This window comes from Lepisma saccharinum, chromosome 4, assembly GCF_977018435.1.
Source record: "Lepisma saccharinum chromosome 4, izLepSacc3.1, whole genome shotgun sequence".
Taxonomy (NCBI): domain Eukaryota; kingdom Metazoa; phylum Arthropoda; class Insecta; order Zygentoma; family Lepismatidae; genus Lepisma; species Lepisma saccharinum.
The window spans coordinates 68,977,053-68,994,855 of NC_139232.1; positions in this window are offsets into that span (position 1 = coordinate 68,977,053).

Below are 17,803 nucleotides of genomic sequence, written 5' to 3' on the forward strand. Positions count from 1 at the left end.
ACGTGGACGGCTGCAGCCAGTGTTGCCTACTTACGTAGCTCCTAAATCCTACGAAGTCCTAGGAGGAGCTCTCTCCTCCAAGGAGAATTTACAGTATATACTTAGTGATTTCAGTTCATTGTAAGCAGTTTTTATCTTATTGCCAGGAAATGCACGCAATATTACAGCTTCATTTATTTAAATGAATGATCGAGCAAACAAAAATCTTTTCACTGAAAACTAATTGTTTTTTATTGCATGGTGCCTTAACCAGGCACGCAGTGGCGCAACCAGAGGGGGGGCAGGGGGCATTGCTCACAACCTTGGACGGAAATTAAGTCTAGCGGAGGGGTCAGGGTGGGGGTCAAACATTAAAGCACAAGAAAAAACAGGCTAGCAGAATTAAAGAGTAGCAGGGCTAAAGGGTACTCAAGATGGAATTAAATTTCATATTTTTCTTGCATTTTCCTTCCAGACGGCCAAGGGCACCTGCAGAGGGGGAATGGAGAGGTAATTGCAACCCCTTGATTTCAAATTTTATGAAAGTAGAAATGTATTATAAAATATTATACAGTCTCATCAAGTTCAATGCCGTAGCAAAGGGGTAGCGGGAGACGGTCCTGAGCGCCGAACGATCTAAGTGAGAAAAGTTTTAAAACAGAATGCTATGGCGGCCCGGGATATTATTTGCTATTAATGTTGGTTTGTTACGAGTTGGATGAATTGATTATGTAATACGTCGCTCCATGTGAAAAGAAAACATTGTAGATGGAAATTTTACATGCCATATGTATGTACATTCGGAATGCATTTATCATGCACTTTCTTTCTTTCAAAAACAGTTTGTGTGCTTGTTTTCCATTATTAACTAACAATCCTCTGTTTCAACACAAATGCGTGAGAACCGACTTCTACCCCCTTTTTGCATGATTTATGAAGATAATAATGCCTTTCATGCTACTTTATTACTATTATTGTGATTGTTGTTGTTGGCACGTTTATCCAAGTACTTGCCCCCGCCCCCCCCCCCAAACGAGGGTAACGGCAATGCCCCTGGCTGGCTACGACCCTGGTGTTCGCAGTAGAAGAGTGTGTTGTTCGACTCGCGACCTCAGCGTCGAACGTGACATGTTTCAGTCCTGCCCTATATCACTATATACACGTATATTGGTTGTTTACGACATATACTTATGGATCCTGTGCCACGGAAAACCTATTTCAATGTGTGTGTGTGGGGGGGGGGTAGCAACAATCGTCGTAAATCTCATTTCATTGGTGATGTGGCTTACGAAGCTTTGAGTTCCCTTTTTTAAGTAGTGAAAATCTATTGCAGTTGGCAACACTGCAGAACGGTGTGGGTCCGGTGCAGTTTCTACTCGAAGTAACTACGTCACGCAGAGGGAGGGGCCTGCAGTTGATGGAAAGAACTAACTGAGACCTACTAGGTATCGTAAGACTGCGGGTACCCGGCGGGTCTACAATGCCTGCCAGGAACGATCTGGGCAGGTGGCCAGACAAGCTGCTCAAGCGAGGGTGTTGCGCAGGTTGCATGGTATTTTAGGAGCGATGTCTCGCGAACGGGTCTGCTCCAGGTCTTGTGCAGGCCTCTGGTGCCACCCTGGCTCCACCTGGATAGAAGCCCTGCCCCTCGTGCTCCTTGGGATTCGCGCAGCCATCAAAGATGACCTCGCAGCATCGCCTGCCGAACTGGTGTACGGCGAACCTCTCCGACTCCCAGGAGAGCTCATCGTGCCACCAACAGCCACCCGGATGGAAGACCCTTCCGACCTGATTTCCAGACTTCGGCAACACATGGCTCGCCTGCGACCACAATCCGGTTCCCGTCACAATCAACCCAGCACCTTCGTATTCAAGGACCTGTCAACCTGCACCCACGTCTTTCTCCGTGACGACTCCGTACGAGGCAGCCTCCAACCACCGTATTCCGGACCACACCAAGTTATAAGCAAAGACGGCAAGACCTTCACCCTGCGTCTCAACGGTCGTGAGACCCGCGTCAGCATTGACCGGGTCAAACCAGCCTACACCTGGACGGAGGACGTCCCACCAACCAAGGATTCCTCAGAGACACCAACGCACCCCCCCCACCAACCAACCACCATTGGCGCAACGTCAAGAGAGTCCGTCACCAAGAGGTGACTACGTCACCCGTTCTGGTCGACGCGTAACATTTCGCCTCCCACACAAGGTGTAACCCTTTTTCTCCGTGGGGGGCTGGTGTAGCGACAGCCACCGAAAGCCGCTGACTTTTGCTGGCACCTAACGGGGGGAGAAGGAACCGCCTTACCAGACGCGAGGTGATTTGACCCCTGGAAGCAGGGGTGAAAGACTGGGGACGAGAAACAGAGAGAGGGAGATTGCCAGGCATCGCGAGGACAACGACGGGAGCGGTCTCCTTCGTTATTACTCAGTGTTTCCTTCGGTATTACTCAGTGTTTGTAGTGTAGCTGTAGTGTTCGTCTAGAATAAACAGGAAGGTAAGCCAACATCCTTTGATTTGGTGATTATTCCCCAAAAAGTTATACCATTCCCATTATTTTCAGTTTCTCAAATATACCGTTCCCAATTGCTGACTACTTGCAACCTGATATTAAGAAGTCTTGAAACATCATTTCTTGAGTATATTTTGGACTCTTGATATCTTGTAAACCATCACCATCCAACCATGTATGTGCAAATTGTGTACAGTTTAAACAATCCACACAGACGATTTTGATTCCATAGAAGCATATCCACAAACTTCCACGGTATTGGGTTGCCATTGTTAGTCAAATCTGTTGACCTTTTTACAAATTCCAAGGTATTCTTAGAAGACACATGAAATAGATTCTCAAATGTTCATCTGCAAAATGAGCAAATAAAAATATTGTTAATATGGTGTATGAGACTATGAACTTAACAAAGATGAAAAAAAAAATTTTCATTACATTGTTACAACCACAGACAAGTTGAGTTAATAATAAAATGAAAACAACTTAGAGATGTTGTGTAAGTGGATGTGAATATAATTGATCTAAACTGCACCATAATGGATAACGAAGTGGTCCTTTTATAACAGAATTATAAAAGGTTTGATTCACGGTATCAGCTCACTTCAGTGACTCAGATCTATCTTTACAGTGCATGTTAAATATGACCATAGGCGTGCGCAGACCCTCTGATTAGGGGTGGGGAAGGCTTGAAAGTTTAATCGGGAAAGAAAAACTTCACTTTATCTCACTGTTTTAGTTCTATTGCATTGATGGGTATATGTGTGTGTATGTATATGACATATTATTTATATACATTACATAATCAATTCATCCGCCCCATAACAAACCAATAGCAAAAATGTTATAAATTGTCTCTGAAATATGCGCGCTCCTTTTCCTCCAAACCAAGCTGTTACAGGAGCTACTGTCTGAAGTACTTAATTGTTCTTACACTTTCTCTGGTAATTTACAATGCACTACAGAAAATAAATTGCGAGAGAAGGGAGCAAGAAGATTTCACGATCCAAATTTTTGCAAAGTGAAAACTGTATTGATTTAATATGGCGCAAAAAAAAATCACTGGACGCCATGGCGTTCTCTTTTACAATTTTTCTCATTCAGATTGTTCAGCGTCCAGGGACAACTCCCGCCGTCCCCTAGCTATGACTATGAACTTGACAAGACTAAGAAAAGCAGATATTGCGAGCGCACCGAGCAAGAAAATTTTACGAAATGTAATTTTGTTTGTATATAAAATTTGAAGTTGAGGGGGCAATTGCCCCTCTGTGCCACCCTACAAGTGCTCCTGTCCGTCTGGAAAAAAATGATGATAGAAAGACGTGAAATCTAATTCCATTTTGAGTATCCTAATTGTAACGTGAAGCAGTGTGCACGTTACAAATATGTATATAAACTTAAAATTTTATTTGTTTTGTATTTATAATTTTATGTGTTAATGGTTAATTACCAAGGAATGTGGAACACACCTCGTATATAAACTATGCATCCTGATGTTAAATATAAGTTCAAAGAGTTTGTTTCTTTCTGCCAGGAAGCTGAGCTGGAAGATTATTATCGGTGACAACAATGCAAGAAAGCTAACGCTATTGTGTAAGAGCCAGGCAGACTCGACTTTATGAAAACATTGTCACAGGGAAAAGACGAAAGATGAAGCTGTCTTTCCCACACTATATCTGTCGTGTCCCTTGGCGGACAATAATTAAACTTATATCATAATAATCCCTGATTATTTTACTGCAAGACAGTGTATTCATAATTTAGTTACGTTAACGTAAATGAAAGTAATGCCCGCGCAAGACAAAACCTGTATATAAATCATTTTTGCTTAACATTTTGACGTAAATTTTCTTTCTTTTTCTTTGTTGTCATATCGCGTGGCTGTTGCAGGGAGAGAGGGGAGTTGGAAGAAGCCATACTCCCTGGTCAAATTAAATACTGAGTGTAACAATTAAAATTATATTGCATACTTATTATTCACAAAAGGGTAAAAATAGTAATTTTTACATGTAGCTAATTATGTTCCTCATTGATATTTTATTAATACGTATTTTATTGTAATGTAAAATTGATGTTAAGATAAAAGTTGGTAAATCCTTCACGGCACCGAGAAATGCTATATAAGCCTCGGCTGGATGTTGAAAGAAAACCAAATTTCTAGGGTGTCGTTAGTTCCGTTCTAACAACAGTACCAAGGGAACACGAGGGAGGCGCTGACGTCGCTTTCAAGAAATTCTCCTTCTTCCCAGCCACAAACCTCCCATATTCTTACCATCGTTACCTCGCTGCTTTTACGATCTTGCAGGGAGGGGGAGAATGGAATGGTCGTACCCACTGGCCATTGACAGATGTTCCGGAACCCTGAAGAATAACTGTTTTCCTTTCCTTAGTTGAAAAAAAGCTTACACATCGTCCTTTGAGATCACCAGCCTATGCACTGTGAAGCTGCATGTTTCTTTTTGTTTCCGTCGGTACATTCATTAAGTTACAGTAAAATGGCCAACTAACATAGATTATGTAGTAAAATACGAAGGGGGCGAGGTGTAGGGGCCCCACAATGTGCTCTTGATTTTTTTATATAATCGCAGAAATTCCACAGATAGTGTCGCTTATAAAAAAAATAGATTTACGAAACAGAAATCTGGTTCCCAGTAACATCATATACGACGTCTGCGATAACAAGCAGTGACGTATTATCTCAGCCAGAGGGGCCCCGGTAACTTGTCATATGGGCCCCCCTCCGAAATGCAGAATTAACTTACTTGCTCGCAGATGTCAATCGATAGGAAAATATCCCTCATCTCATACCTTTGTATCTACGCAGTTTGTCGTAAACGTAGTGTAGCGTGTCAATTGTCTATAGTTATGAAACCAGTAGAAATATTCAGTTGCTCAACCAGTCGATCCTTATTTTCCAATAAATATCAAAATTGTTAATTCGTAACCTTTTAGTTTTACACGTGATATTTAAAATGTAACTTCCCACCTAATATTTTCAAGGAGGGGCCCAATTCTTTTCATATTGAAATAAGAGCTGAAATGAATTTCCCACATTGTCTACACTTGTTACGTTTTACTTCAAAGGGGCCGAAAACCTCAGTTAAAGGTGGGACCCATAGTAAATTATCCCTTTGCTGTAAAGACCATTATTCCATCCTCTGCCACGCAGGGTATACAACTTATGAGTTGAATGTGACCATTATTTTGTGTAATTTTGTAAGTTCATATTTCTTACAATTTGGCATTTTGTGGACATTTCTGTCGAACTAGTTCTTATTTTCTAATGTGTTACGATTTTGTTATCTGCAGTGTTCGAAAGGAAAATTCCTAGCTGCAAATTTCCTTGTTCGCGTTGGGGATAGAAGGAAGGATCCTTGTGTGGAGCAACTTGAAGATAATGAAGTAGATGAAGGAGAATGATTATGCAAATTCGAGCACTGATGGTCATGAAAAAGTCTTTAAGAAAGTATGATCACTGGTCTATCGAAAAAAGAATGGCAGCGTTAAAATTATGAATAATGATGTTGAGGTCTACTAACCTGTGGCAACCTTATTTTATTTTGGGATGGGCTCAGTCCTTCGAAGCTGCATTTCATTGAGTGATAAATTTTCAGTGAATAGAGTTCCTTCGCAGCTTTATTATCTATCACTCAAAGACTAGAGTCCGCAGTTATTTCTTCGTAGCAGATGGAAATTTACCTTGTGATAGGTTACTACCGACAATCTAGATGTCCGGTTCAACCCCCATTACTGAAGGATAAGTTTGTTGCTTGAGTATATTAGGGCTACTCACTCAGTATTAGAAGGCTAATATGAGCGACTCTTACGTTGAATCTTGGCCTGGAGGAACCAGGGGCTGAAGGCACATTCACCTCAAAGTCCGAAAGAGGAGTGTTTACTATTTTTTTACAATTCCACCAAAACAGTATTTTTTAATATCTGTGTAATATATGTAACTTCATAAAAAATATTTCAAGCAAAAATACAAAGCATCACGAACAAAATATTTGGCAGCTGGAAGCTTCCCCCTCCTCCAAAAGTGATTCCTGGCTGTGTCGCTGCGTTGAAGTAGAGAAAATATTTCCAGATTCTTCTTCCAGTTATTTTTCAGAGATTCAGCCCATCCTGATTTAGTTTCAAGAAAGTACTACAGTGATATAAGTCGATAACAAAAAAATGGGAAGGCATAATATTTGAGGTAAAAGTTAATTTCTTGTACAACGAAGGGGGGAGGGCAGCTAACTATTGTATTTCCGTCCCACTCTGGCATCATATTTTTTTTGGCACTAATGGGGCCCCTCAATATTTTACTTGCAGGTGGGCCCAAATATCTGCGCTACGCCACTGAGTGGCTCGGATCCCACTTTAAACTATACGTCCAGTCCCGATTTGCCTTTCTGTGAATATAATTGGTCTTAAAACAAGTTTAACAAACAAACGTTTTGCTATCAGTTCACAATTATGATTAGCTGTGCTCTAATAGTTGGTGATATTGATAAGTGTCCAAAATGAATAGATGCACGTAAAGAGTGAGGTATTTGCAAAATTTCCTGCAACTACTCTTGAAGCATCGATATATTATAAATTGTACATATATAGTCTCCCCACAATAACCAAATGTTAGCAAGTAGATGGAGCACTTCCCCTTCCCGTTAAAATACCATTCTGTACATAACCCCCGAACTCGGGATCTCTATTACTCAATATTAGTCTGTTCGATACCCGTTGTAGGCACATGGCACAGTGGTTCGGATCCCACTTTAAACTGTAGGTCCAGTCTCGATTAGCCTTCCTGTGCATAAAGTGGACTTAAAACAACAAATCAATCAATCAAGATTAGTCAAAAGCAGGTACGTATCAAGAAATATATTTCGGGGGGGGGGTGTCCGAACCAAGTCTCAGAAATAATATTAGTAATAATATAAATGATTAAATTAAAGTATTCACATTAGATTAATGACATTAATTAAATATGTAAATTAATGTATTATTATTATTATTACTTGAATAGGCAAAAAGACGGTGTAGAAACAGGGATATAACAAAACGTATTCTTTATTTAGGTGTAGTTAATATCGCAAAAAAATGAAATGGGGAAATAAATGTCAAATAGATCAAGGATCGAATATTTATTGAATAACAAAAAAGAAGGTTGGATCCAGTAGACGAAAAGTAAATTTCTTGGTTAGTTCCATAAATCTTCTTTGACACTGGCCTTAACAACCGTATGTTCCCAATATAATCGTTGCCTTCCAATAAGTTCGGCAGAAATAAATAACCTTCGATTATACAACAAGTACTAAAGACGTATATTTTTATTATTTAATTTCAGTACTTGTGTACGATGAATTAGAGATTATAATTATATTTTCCTATATATTTTGTTTTGGGGGGCTGAACTTGTGAACTTGGATCGTGCATAAACAGTGGCGCAGGAACATTTTTCATCTGTAAGGTACAAAATTCGTCCTCAATATTATATATATATATATATATATATATATATATATATATATATATATATATATAAAACGGAAAATCAGAGTTTTGTCATTTGAAAGTAGCGAATTTCTAATAATTTTAATGCAGGGTGACATTTGAAGGGACAATAGGAAGGATTTTCCCCCGTCAGTGGCGTGGCGTGGGATTTTTAAAAGTGTTACCGGTTATCTGTAGGACATTTAAGGGAGACTTGGGCGCCTCCCCACCTCATCCCCCCCCCCAATGTCTTCCAAGTAGTTCATATAATATTAATCTGGTACGTCTGCAATTCATCAATTTCATCATATCATCACTCATCCCCATCTTCGCAAATTAGCCAAAAGTGGCACAAGGAAAGCAAAATCAATCAAATCAAATCAAAAAAGTTCTATGATGCTGTCATAAAGTGAAGTCTTTCATTTGAATTTGAATTTTTGGGTGCGTCATGGTCATGGTCCATGTTATCCACACCTGAATTCCACACGTTTTTTTTTTTCACCCGAAAATTGAGTACATGGCCAAAAAAAGAGTTTCGACAACTGCGCACATCCACATAACCATGGATAGTCGTTATACCACGAAACATTGAAATGTCGGTCATATCCAGCAGACGAGTTGGTTTTTAAATCGTTCAAAATAGGCTTTGGCCTCCCTTTCACCACAATTTCGATTTTTTCTGCAAAAGAACGAACCGGAAGATTGCTTCAAAATATCTTCTATCGCACGATTACACACACTGTTCAGATAGGATGAACCCGCCACCTCGGAACTCGAAGCAAGCTTCATTAATTAATTGACAATGCCCGAAAACAACACAAAGACGAAAGACACCACTCACAAAACTCGCACTGCACAGTCCCTCCCACAAACCGTTGTTTACTTTTGTAACACGTGAAGCACCCTTCTTGCCCCTTCCCCTTTTAGCATCGGCGCTTCCCCAATATTTCCTTCGGAACCTGCAAGAAGTGCAGTTCTACTACTGGTGCCATCTTAGTTCATTTGAAACCAGATTTGCCCAAATCGCGAAACTTTTCGTTTCAAATAAGACGTATGTAGAGTGATGTAGTCTTCATCTGTTTCCTAACTACTCCCACTCCCATGTTTCGCTAAATCCACTGAAATCTCATTTCTGACACCACTACTATTTCGTATATTTTACGTCCTTTGCTACCTTTAAGGCTTTCGCTTTATAGGATAATCGTGACGATGAGGATGCATGGTGAATTATTGAAATAAAATTATTATTTATTTGTGTATGTAATTATTAATTTTTATAATTATGTAAGTAAAATAATAACAACGAACATTGAATAACCATTTCTTGCTTAGGATTCGAACCTGGGACACCTGACACTTCAGAGCGTGCTAAGATAACAATCGGGAAATTATGCTTGTAAGTAATGTTTTCACCAAAAAACAGTTCTACCATCTCAAGAACATTGCTTCAATCCGAAATTATTTAATTCCTGCGACAACGTATGTCAATCTCAATTGGACCTTTCAACAATTATCAGAAATTTCTGTAACCGAAATAATATTATATGTGTGAAATATAGAATTTTAGGTTGACATTTTTAGAAGGACAGCGGACCCCTTGATCATACCCATCCCTCTCCTCTCCTTCTCGCCCATGATGTCGAAGAAGGACAAAGAGGACTTTCGTAATTGCTGATATTTAGAGTAAATACAAAATATCACTTGGTAGTTTGCTTTTCCCCCAGTGTGATTTGATTTTTTAAAATTTTGATTTGGCAATTTAAGTCCACTTCATGCACAGTAATGCTAATCGGGACAGTTTAAAATTTGGATCCGAACCACTTGTGCCTCCACCGGGTATCGAACCCGGAATCCCTTGATTATAAGGCTGCAACGCTACCACTGCGCCATCGTTCCCCAGTGTGACTGGACACCTTCAGAGTAAGATAGACCCGATTAGGCGACTTAGCTCTTTTCTGTCAATTGAATATGGCAACACTGATCTGTATCCGGTAAGGATCACCGGCAACTGCGGCGGCTAAACAGTCATGGCAATAACCCGCCTCCTCCTCCCGCCGTAACAGTCTTTGCCGCGACGGAAAGTCTTCCTTGCGTGGGCTCAGAGCCCTTTCCTCATGTTGCCTGAGGAGGGTACCGGATCAGTCCTCCTCTTCGCTTTTGCCGGTGTCAGAAAAAATGTCAGTCTGCAATGTTTACTTTACGACAATATTAGCAGTTTATGTACGTAATAATATTTTAAGACAGGTTCTTCAATTCTTTATATTTTGGTGTTACCTGCGGTAACAGCGGCTACATGCACGCCACGCCTCTGCCCCCCGTCTTGTTTTGAAACATCAAATTTCTAGTTATGAGTGACACATCTCAACCTGGGATCATTATTTTGAACCCACTTGTAAACTATATCGTACTTATGGTTTTCCATTTGGATTCATTTAAGTTTACCACACCATAGCTACATACAAAAAAATCTCGTTATGTAATTTATGGTGACTGTGTACAGTGACACCAATTTATACGGGTCTGTGGGACCCGAGTCCACCCAATAATTTATGTGATTTGTGAATTCAAATTTTTGAGCCCACCCAGTGTTTTTTTTTTTAAAATTGGCACCCCTGACTGTCTCTTTTAAATGCCATGTATTCGGTATTTTTTCAGACTTCTGGTGATTCACAAGTATTCTTGTATCGAACACTAAAACTGGGCGGTGTATCTGACGTATGTTGAGTTGCTTGGTCATTTAATCTTCTTCGAGAGCTTGTTGAGATCTGTAGTATTTTGTTGTGTTTTATAAAAATAAGTCGAGGTGGTCCCCGATCTAGGAAAACCATACGTTTGAAAGCATTGTTTTCAATCTTCGTTGCACAGTATGAATGGCCGCTTTGAAGACAGGTTTATTTTTTAATATAGTCCTATTAAATGCACACACACATGGCATTTAGATGATTAAGAACGTGTGTTTTATGGAAACATGTCATGTCAGCCAAAACACATTTTCACCTCACTCAAGTATTATGTGAATTCAATTGAAATTGTACCAATATCTACAACTGAATGTGAATGCGGGTTCCGTACCATGAATCTAACCTTTACTGAACAGAGGGAGATTAAATATTTGGTTAAATGATAGAATACATTGCCGTAAATCAATTTCAGTGTTGGTGTTTTATTTTCATTTGGTATGAGCTCAAAATTTTAAACCTTCGTTTTAAAAGTAATTCAAACACAAAAATTGTTATTGGGGGCCATTTTGAGTTTTTCGACTTTATTACTACCTTCATTTGAATATTTTATTTTCTAAAAATTTCGGGGGGGCTGTAGATCCTTCAGCACCCCCTCTGCGTATGCATGCCAGTGCCCTCTGGATCTCCCTCCCCTAAATAGTCCTCGCCTCAAAAGTGACAGAAAAGCCAAGGTGAATTCCTTTTTCTAATCTCTAATTCTCCGAAACTATTCTTTTTCGAATGAGAAAATAGAGATTAAAGTTGATTTGAAAAAAAGAAAGTATTGAAGGACAATAACAGGGAAGTTTTCCCTTTGTAAAGTCGGCTGGGCGTCTCACTGGCCTGCAGGAGACTAAGATTAGATTCCTGGGCGTGTTTTGTAAGGTCGGATTTTTGCGGCCTTCTCTCTGCATAAAACGGCTCTGGGGTTCATTCATTCTCAAATAAATAGGTACCAGTGGAGGACGACACTTCTAGGGGCGGGGGAAGGCTAAAGCAGGCTGGAGCGTGATGCTTAAAAACCAAAGGATAGAGAATGAAAGTGAAAATAAAGATTGATTGATTGATTTGTGGTTTCATGTCAACTTTATGCACAGAAAGGCTAATCGGGAGTGGACTTACAGTTTAAAGTGGGATCCGAACCACTGTGCCATGTGCCTCCAGTGGAAATAAAGAGGCAAAACAGACTGAAAGAGAAGAAAAGGAAGTGGAAAACCAACCAAAACATACTATAATAACAGAGGGAGGGGTGGATTGAGAGAAATGAAGATAAACATTTCTCACGATGGAGTGAGAATAGGAACAAAGAAAAGAAACAGTACAGAACAATAAAGAGATAAAGGAAGGAAGAGAAACAAAAAGAGAGGCATACAGAGAAATCTATAGAAAGAGAGAATGAGAAACAGAAACAAAAGGTAGAAAACGAAATAGAGAAAGAGCAAGTGGAGGGAGAGAGAGAAAGAGAAGGGCAAGAAATGAAGGATGCTCTATATCTGAAGAGCAAGGGAGAGAGAGCAAAGAACGCAGGAGGGAAAATGGAACAAGACCTAATCGTGAAAAAGATACTATGGTTTTACACACAGAGAGAGATAAAAGAGTTATAAATAAAATTGAGTTTTCTGTATTACAAGTTCTAGACTCTCCCAAGTCTCATTCCAGCTCAAATGAGGCGAAAAAAAAAGTCGCCCTAGTTTCGAGTGTAAACGAAATTTTAAAATTTTACTCGCTAAATTGCTGGAAAAGGAATACAATTCAATTGTATTCAAATATTATGCACCATTACCAAGGAGGGCCTACTTGTAATCAGAGGGCCCCGGGTTCAATAGCCGTTGAAGGAACGCCGCTCCCGAAGGAGTGGTTTGGATCCCACTTGAAACTAAATATTAAGATTTCACCAGATTTCTGACTGTGATGCACCGCAAAGTCATAAGTCCAATAGGCTCGAATGTCAGTTAATGAATGAATGCTTCCTTAGTTAATGTTACCAATGTCAAGTCACTGTTCAAATTGAAGGGGATTCCAGGAAAGTGTCTCCTGTCTCATTTTCCCCAGCCTCTACATCTTCAAACCAGTAACTTTAATTTTCCCCTTCGTAAATTTTCTGTTATTTTTGTATAATTTGTATTTTAATTTTTAGGTTCATTTAACGCCGACACGTCAGTCAAAATTGTCAATTTTTACATAATATTACATTAATTTTTGTATTAAGTCCTATGTTATGCACAGATAGGCTAATTGGGATTGGACCTACAGTTTAAAGTGGGACCCTAACCTGGGAACTCTTGATTACAAGGTGATGACGTTACCACTATGCGATCGGGGAGCATTAATTTCAGATGAAATTCATGGTTTGGAAATAAATTTATTAAAATGTTGTTACTTCACACCAAACTCAGACAGAGCATTGTCGTCCTATTAAATTTTGCGCTTTATACGTTTCATAATAATAATAATAATACGCATGATGATCATAATAATAATAATATGATGAATGTTAATTTAAATTTTTATTCTATTATTTACTTTGAGCTTCAATAAATTAAAATAAATCAGTTCTTGGGTCTCACCGCGCCGCAAAAGATTTAGTATAAGTAATATAATTGTATTAGGTAAAAAAAAGTCAAAATGCGAAAATGGGAATCTCTGAACCACTCTCTTCCATCCTACATTTTCTTCAATTCCCATTATGATGCATAACCTAGATATGTAAAAAAAATCGGAGAGCATCACAGAGTAAGTCAACGAAGTAACTGGCTTTCTTGTTTTGGATCAGACTAGTAAACCGACGTAATTTGTGTAAACTAAGTGATGGCGATTCACTTCCTCGACTTGCAAGACTGTCTGTCTTGTATTTTGAACGTAGCCACCCACTGAAGGAATGGATGCACTTCCCTGAGTTTCCAAGGTCTTTGCGCGGACAAAACATAAACCAGATGTCAAAGCAAGATAAGTTTGCAAATTGCGGTGTTTAACCCTCCCCCCCTCCTCCGCTCCGAGCGGCACATGACCGGTGCCGCAGATGGGAGAATACACATTCAGAGGGTTGCTTGCCCATAAGCGACAGCAGCGCCATAAGCGGAAAATCCTCGAACTTCTAGAAGGCGTGGGAACTAAATACTTGTATTTTTTGTAATAAAATTATGTAATTTCTGTTGAAGATATTGTGCAAACGCTTGGAATTATCTATCTAAATTCACGACACTAAGATGCACAATGTTGAACCTAAACCGTAAGATGGTTTAAAATTCTTCAAACGCCCCATTTAAAGCTGCTTTCACATCCAATTAATGCTGCATTTCCAATTTTTTGTACGCTAAACTAGAATCCCAATTCGATTTTTTATTCAATACATCCCTTCGTGTATCCTTCTAGAAAAGCCTTGCAGAGTATCACCGAAATTGGAGGCATATGTTAGGAGATTTTGTCAACAGAACGAGAAGCAGTTTTCAGCTGTTGAGAGAAACATCCAGCCGAGGCATAAGCAGCGAAGCTCGGTGGCTCGTGGCCTTGGTATAAATACGGAACTCGTATAACCGTCTTTCCTTTCAACGCTCGAACTTCTGCGTTTTCTTCCACTTCGTTATTAGGAATTAGTTCATTCTGGGATTACCTTAGGACAATTACTTAGCTCTTCTGGTCAGAAGGCTTATTTTCTCTCGGTTCTATGCTCCTGGTCAGGAGATATAATTGAGAGGGTTGTGATTGTCTTGAGATATACCGGAATTCGGGATCGGCCGATAGATTGTTGGTAGTCAACGTTTGTGACCCTGGTCAGGGTACACCTTTTCTTATTCTGTGGTCACGGTTTAATTTTCGGTTCTCTGGTCAGAGGCTGTAAAGAGAAAAGGAAGTTGGATACTTAACTGGATATCGACAGAACCTAGTGGGAAGAAGGATTGTCGATTGCTTATAGAATCTTGGTCAAGATCTATAAGCAGATTGAGAACCTTTGACCCACGAGGGACCTTACATCGAGGATTGAAGCAGCAGGATTAACCCGAACCTTGAGCCGAGGAGACTCAAGCCACGAAGATATACTGAGCGTGAAGCCGAGGCTCAATAGACCCATAAAACCAAGTATGATCCAGGGCGGACCGTAACATATTGTCCTGCTACTCTTCATTTCTGCTAGTTTTACTTTCTCTTAATTCAATGTTTGTCCTCCTACAATTGATTTCCGTCCAAGGTTGTGATAAGGCAATGTGTTGCGCCACTGCAACCAATATCGTTTAATAAGTCATAAGATTCCTCTACACTAAATTTCTAGTTGAAAGTATAATAATGTAGGGGCATGGAACGTCTAGAAGGGGGGCAAGGATTACCACACCTCCCTCTTCGAAAACGAATATCTACCTAAAAGTATATATTTCACACGTATAATTTGATTTCAGTCATAGTAATTTACATTAATTATTGCGTATGTAATGGAGGGACGCAAGTATGCGATAATTTCAAATTCAAGTGGTGTTTTTGAGGGGGCAGCACTATTATCATGGTAATATGCCCCACGGAAAATTATCTTGCTAGTCCCTATGTGGAAAAAATCTGCGAACATCCGTGAGCCCCCCTTGCGCACGCCTATGAATAGGACTTTGACTTCAGTAGGTTATTGAATCAAATATTCGTAACATAATCTGGACAAATTATGATTTCTCTGAAAATCACTCTATCTTACCCACAAATAAATAATTAACCTTGCACTTGTAAAATATGTGAACTTCTAATATTTACTAATCTATACTAATTTGTAAATTCTCAGTAAACACGAAAACTATTGTTAGGTAGACTGTTAGGACTTTACTCTTTTAGCTGTTAGGGTGTACTTTTACACTTTAAATACATAAAGCTTGAACTTATTGGAAATGTTGCGCTACCATTACAAAGCGTTCAAAATTATGAAAGAACGAGAAAACCAAATGTTTTATACAGCTTACAAAACAGGTTTTCTGACCTGATTCTGTGAAAGAAGATAACAGAACGTTGTCCAGAACTTGCACAAAATTCGGGGATCTCACATTAAATCTATTCCAATCCAACCTAACAGCTTAACCTACTTATTGTATTTAATATTTGCGAGCTTTATGAACTGTGTTCAAGTTTCGAAAACATAAAAGAGAAAAATCTTGTTCAAAACAGTTCAGAAACAACTCGTTCCAACCTTGTACAAGGGCAAAGTGAAATTATAATGAACGATTTTTTTGTAATACAAATTCCGATGTACGTACATTTGAATAGCACCAGTGAAATACGAAAATAATCTCCCAAGAACGATAGTAGAGCATTTTGTGCAATATCGATTTAACGCCAGAATATAATCTATATCAAGGTATTTCATGCTCTAGGAATAATCACAAAACTGTAATATCTGCATTATGCCTAATTTAATATAACATTCTCTTCTGATTTTACAATTGAAAAGAATTATGAACTTCGTTTGTAAGAAAAAATGCGTGCTGCGTTGTAAAGGTTGAGACGTTGAAGCGATATTCTCACAGAAATTATATCGGAAGGTATTTCCTCAACATGTAAATAAATCATACATTCTGCATCACTCTTGCATATTGCAAACGTTTTGCTTTCGATGCATTAAGCAACAAGCATTTAAATATAAGACTTACCTTTCAGTTTTTTCCGATGTTTCCTTCTTCCAACATGTACTGGATTCCTTATTCTCTGGTAACTTGGTTTAACTTTCACGATTTCGACGCACTTGTATTGATCATATCGTTAGAAAACACGGCGTGAAATATCGGCAACAGTGTTGACTAAAATCTGCACCACGGAGTATATTGCGACGAAACGCCACTTCAAAAGTTTTAATGATAGGCACTACTCTCTGAAGGTACGAAATGTTTTCATTTTTTCACATAGTATTTCAGATGCTTGCGGGAAGAACATGTGATCTTTGTTTCACCACGAAATCTTCCATACTAAGCCCTGCGTCAGGTCAACCTTGCAGCAGGTTTTAGCATATGTAGATCCAAACGTGCGCGCAAGAATATAGTTCCACTGAGACGGGTTCTATTCCGACACAACTGCATACTTGCAAGAAAACAGTTATTTAATTTGTAATATACAGACAAAATAATACATTGATTAGCAGGTATGGACTTAATTGGTTGCAATCACTGTGCAGACGAACTTAGAACCGCAGATTCGCCAACTCGAATCTGTAATGCGTTGAAGAGACATTGAAACTTTAGAGCGAGTCGAGCGAGACTGAATGCGTTGCAGAGCGCGTGAAATCGCTGATACCAGTGTTGCACCTCCCACTATTTTAACCCTATGTTTATTGTAGAGCGGCGAGAATGGCTGAATCTCCTGTTCAGCGCGCGGTTTTACCCGAATGTTATTTTGGGCTTCATCCGAAAGGAAATGTTCTTCAAAGTCAAGCAAGTTGTTTTAAATGCATAATCCTCCTTGCGGCAACAAGATCAAAGTAAAACAGGGCGTGAGGTGATTTGCCGTCAATGTGCACACGAATTGTATCACGGGTGTTGAATGATTTGCGGTTTGAGTTTAGCAAGAGGAAACTATTGTTTGTTGTTTGACGACAAAAGAATCTCCGCGGTATTAAAATATATCGCAGTGAGAAGAAACATGTTTATTATTTGGACGAGACGTCCTTCAACTCGGTGAGTGGGGGAAGGGGGAATAAACCATGGAAGGATACCACCATAGTAGTGGTATTTGTGGTAGGGACAGGACCGGAAAGTATGAGCCCCCCTCCAGCAGCTTTGCTACACTTAAAACTTGCTCAACACGGCCATATGAGCTTTTTGCTCTAGTGTGGAACCTCTGTTTAATCCAAGATTTTTGTAAAAATGCCCTCGGGAATATTTCGGAAAGTATGACCCCCTCTGATTGATGAGGCTACACTTATAAAAGGCACTTCTGAGAGATTGTTGTCCATAAACTTGTCAAAAATATGCCCCTCTTGTGGCCACACTTAAAACTAGGCCACCCACACACACACACACACACACACCCATACATATTTACTTCCGGTTTAAGTTCAATTGGGCACCAGGCTCAACTTGCATATTTAATATTAAAATAATGTAATTCTTCTAGAATTGTTCTGTAACTCTCTCATTTCTTACATCATAAACATAT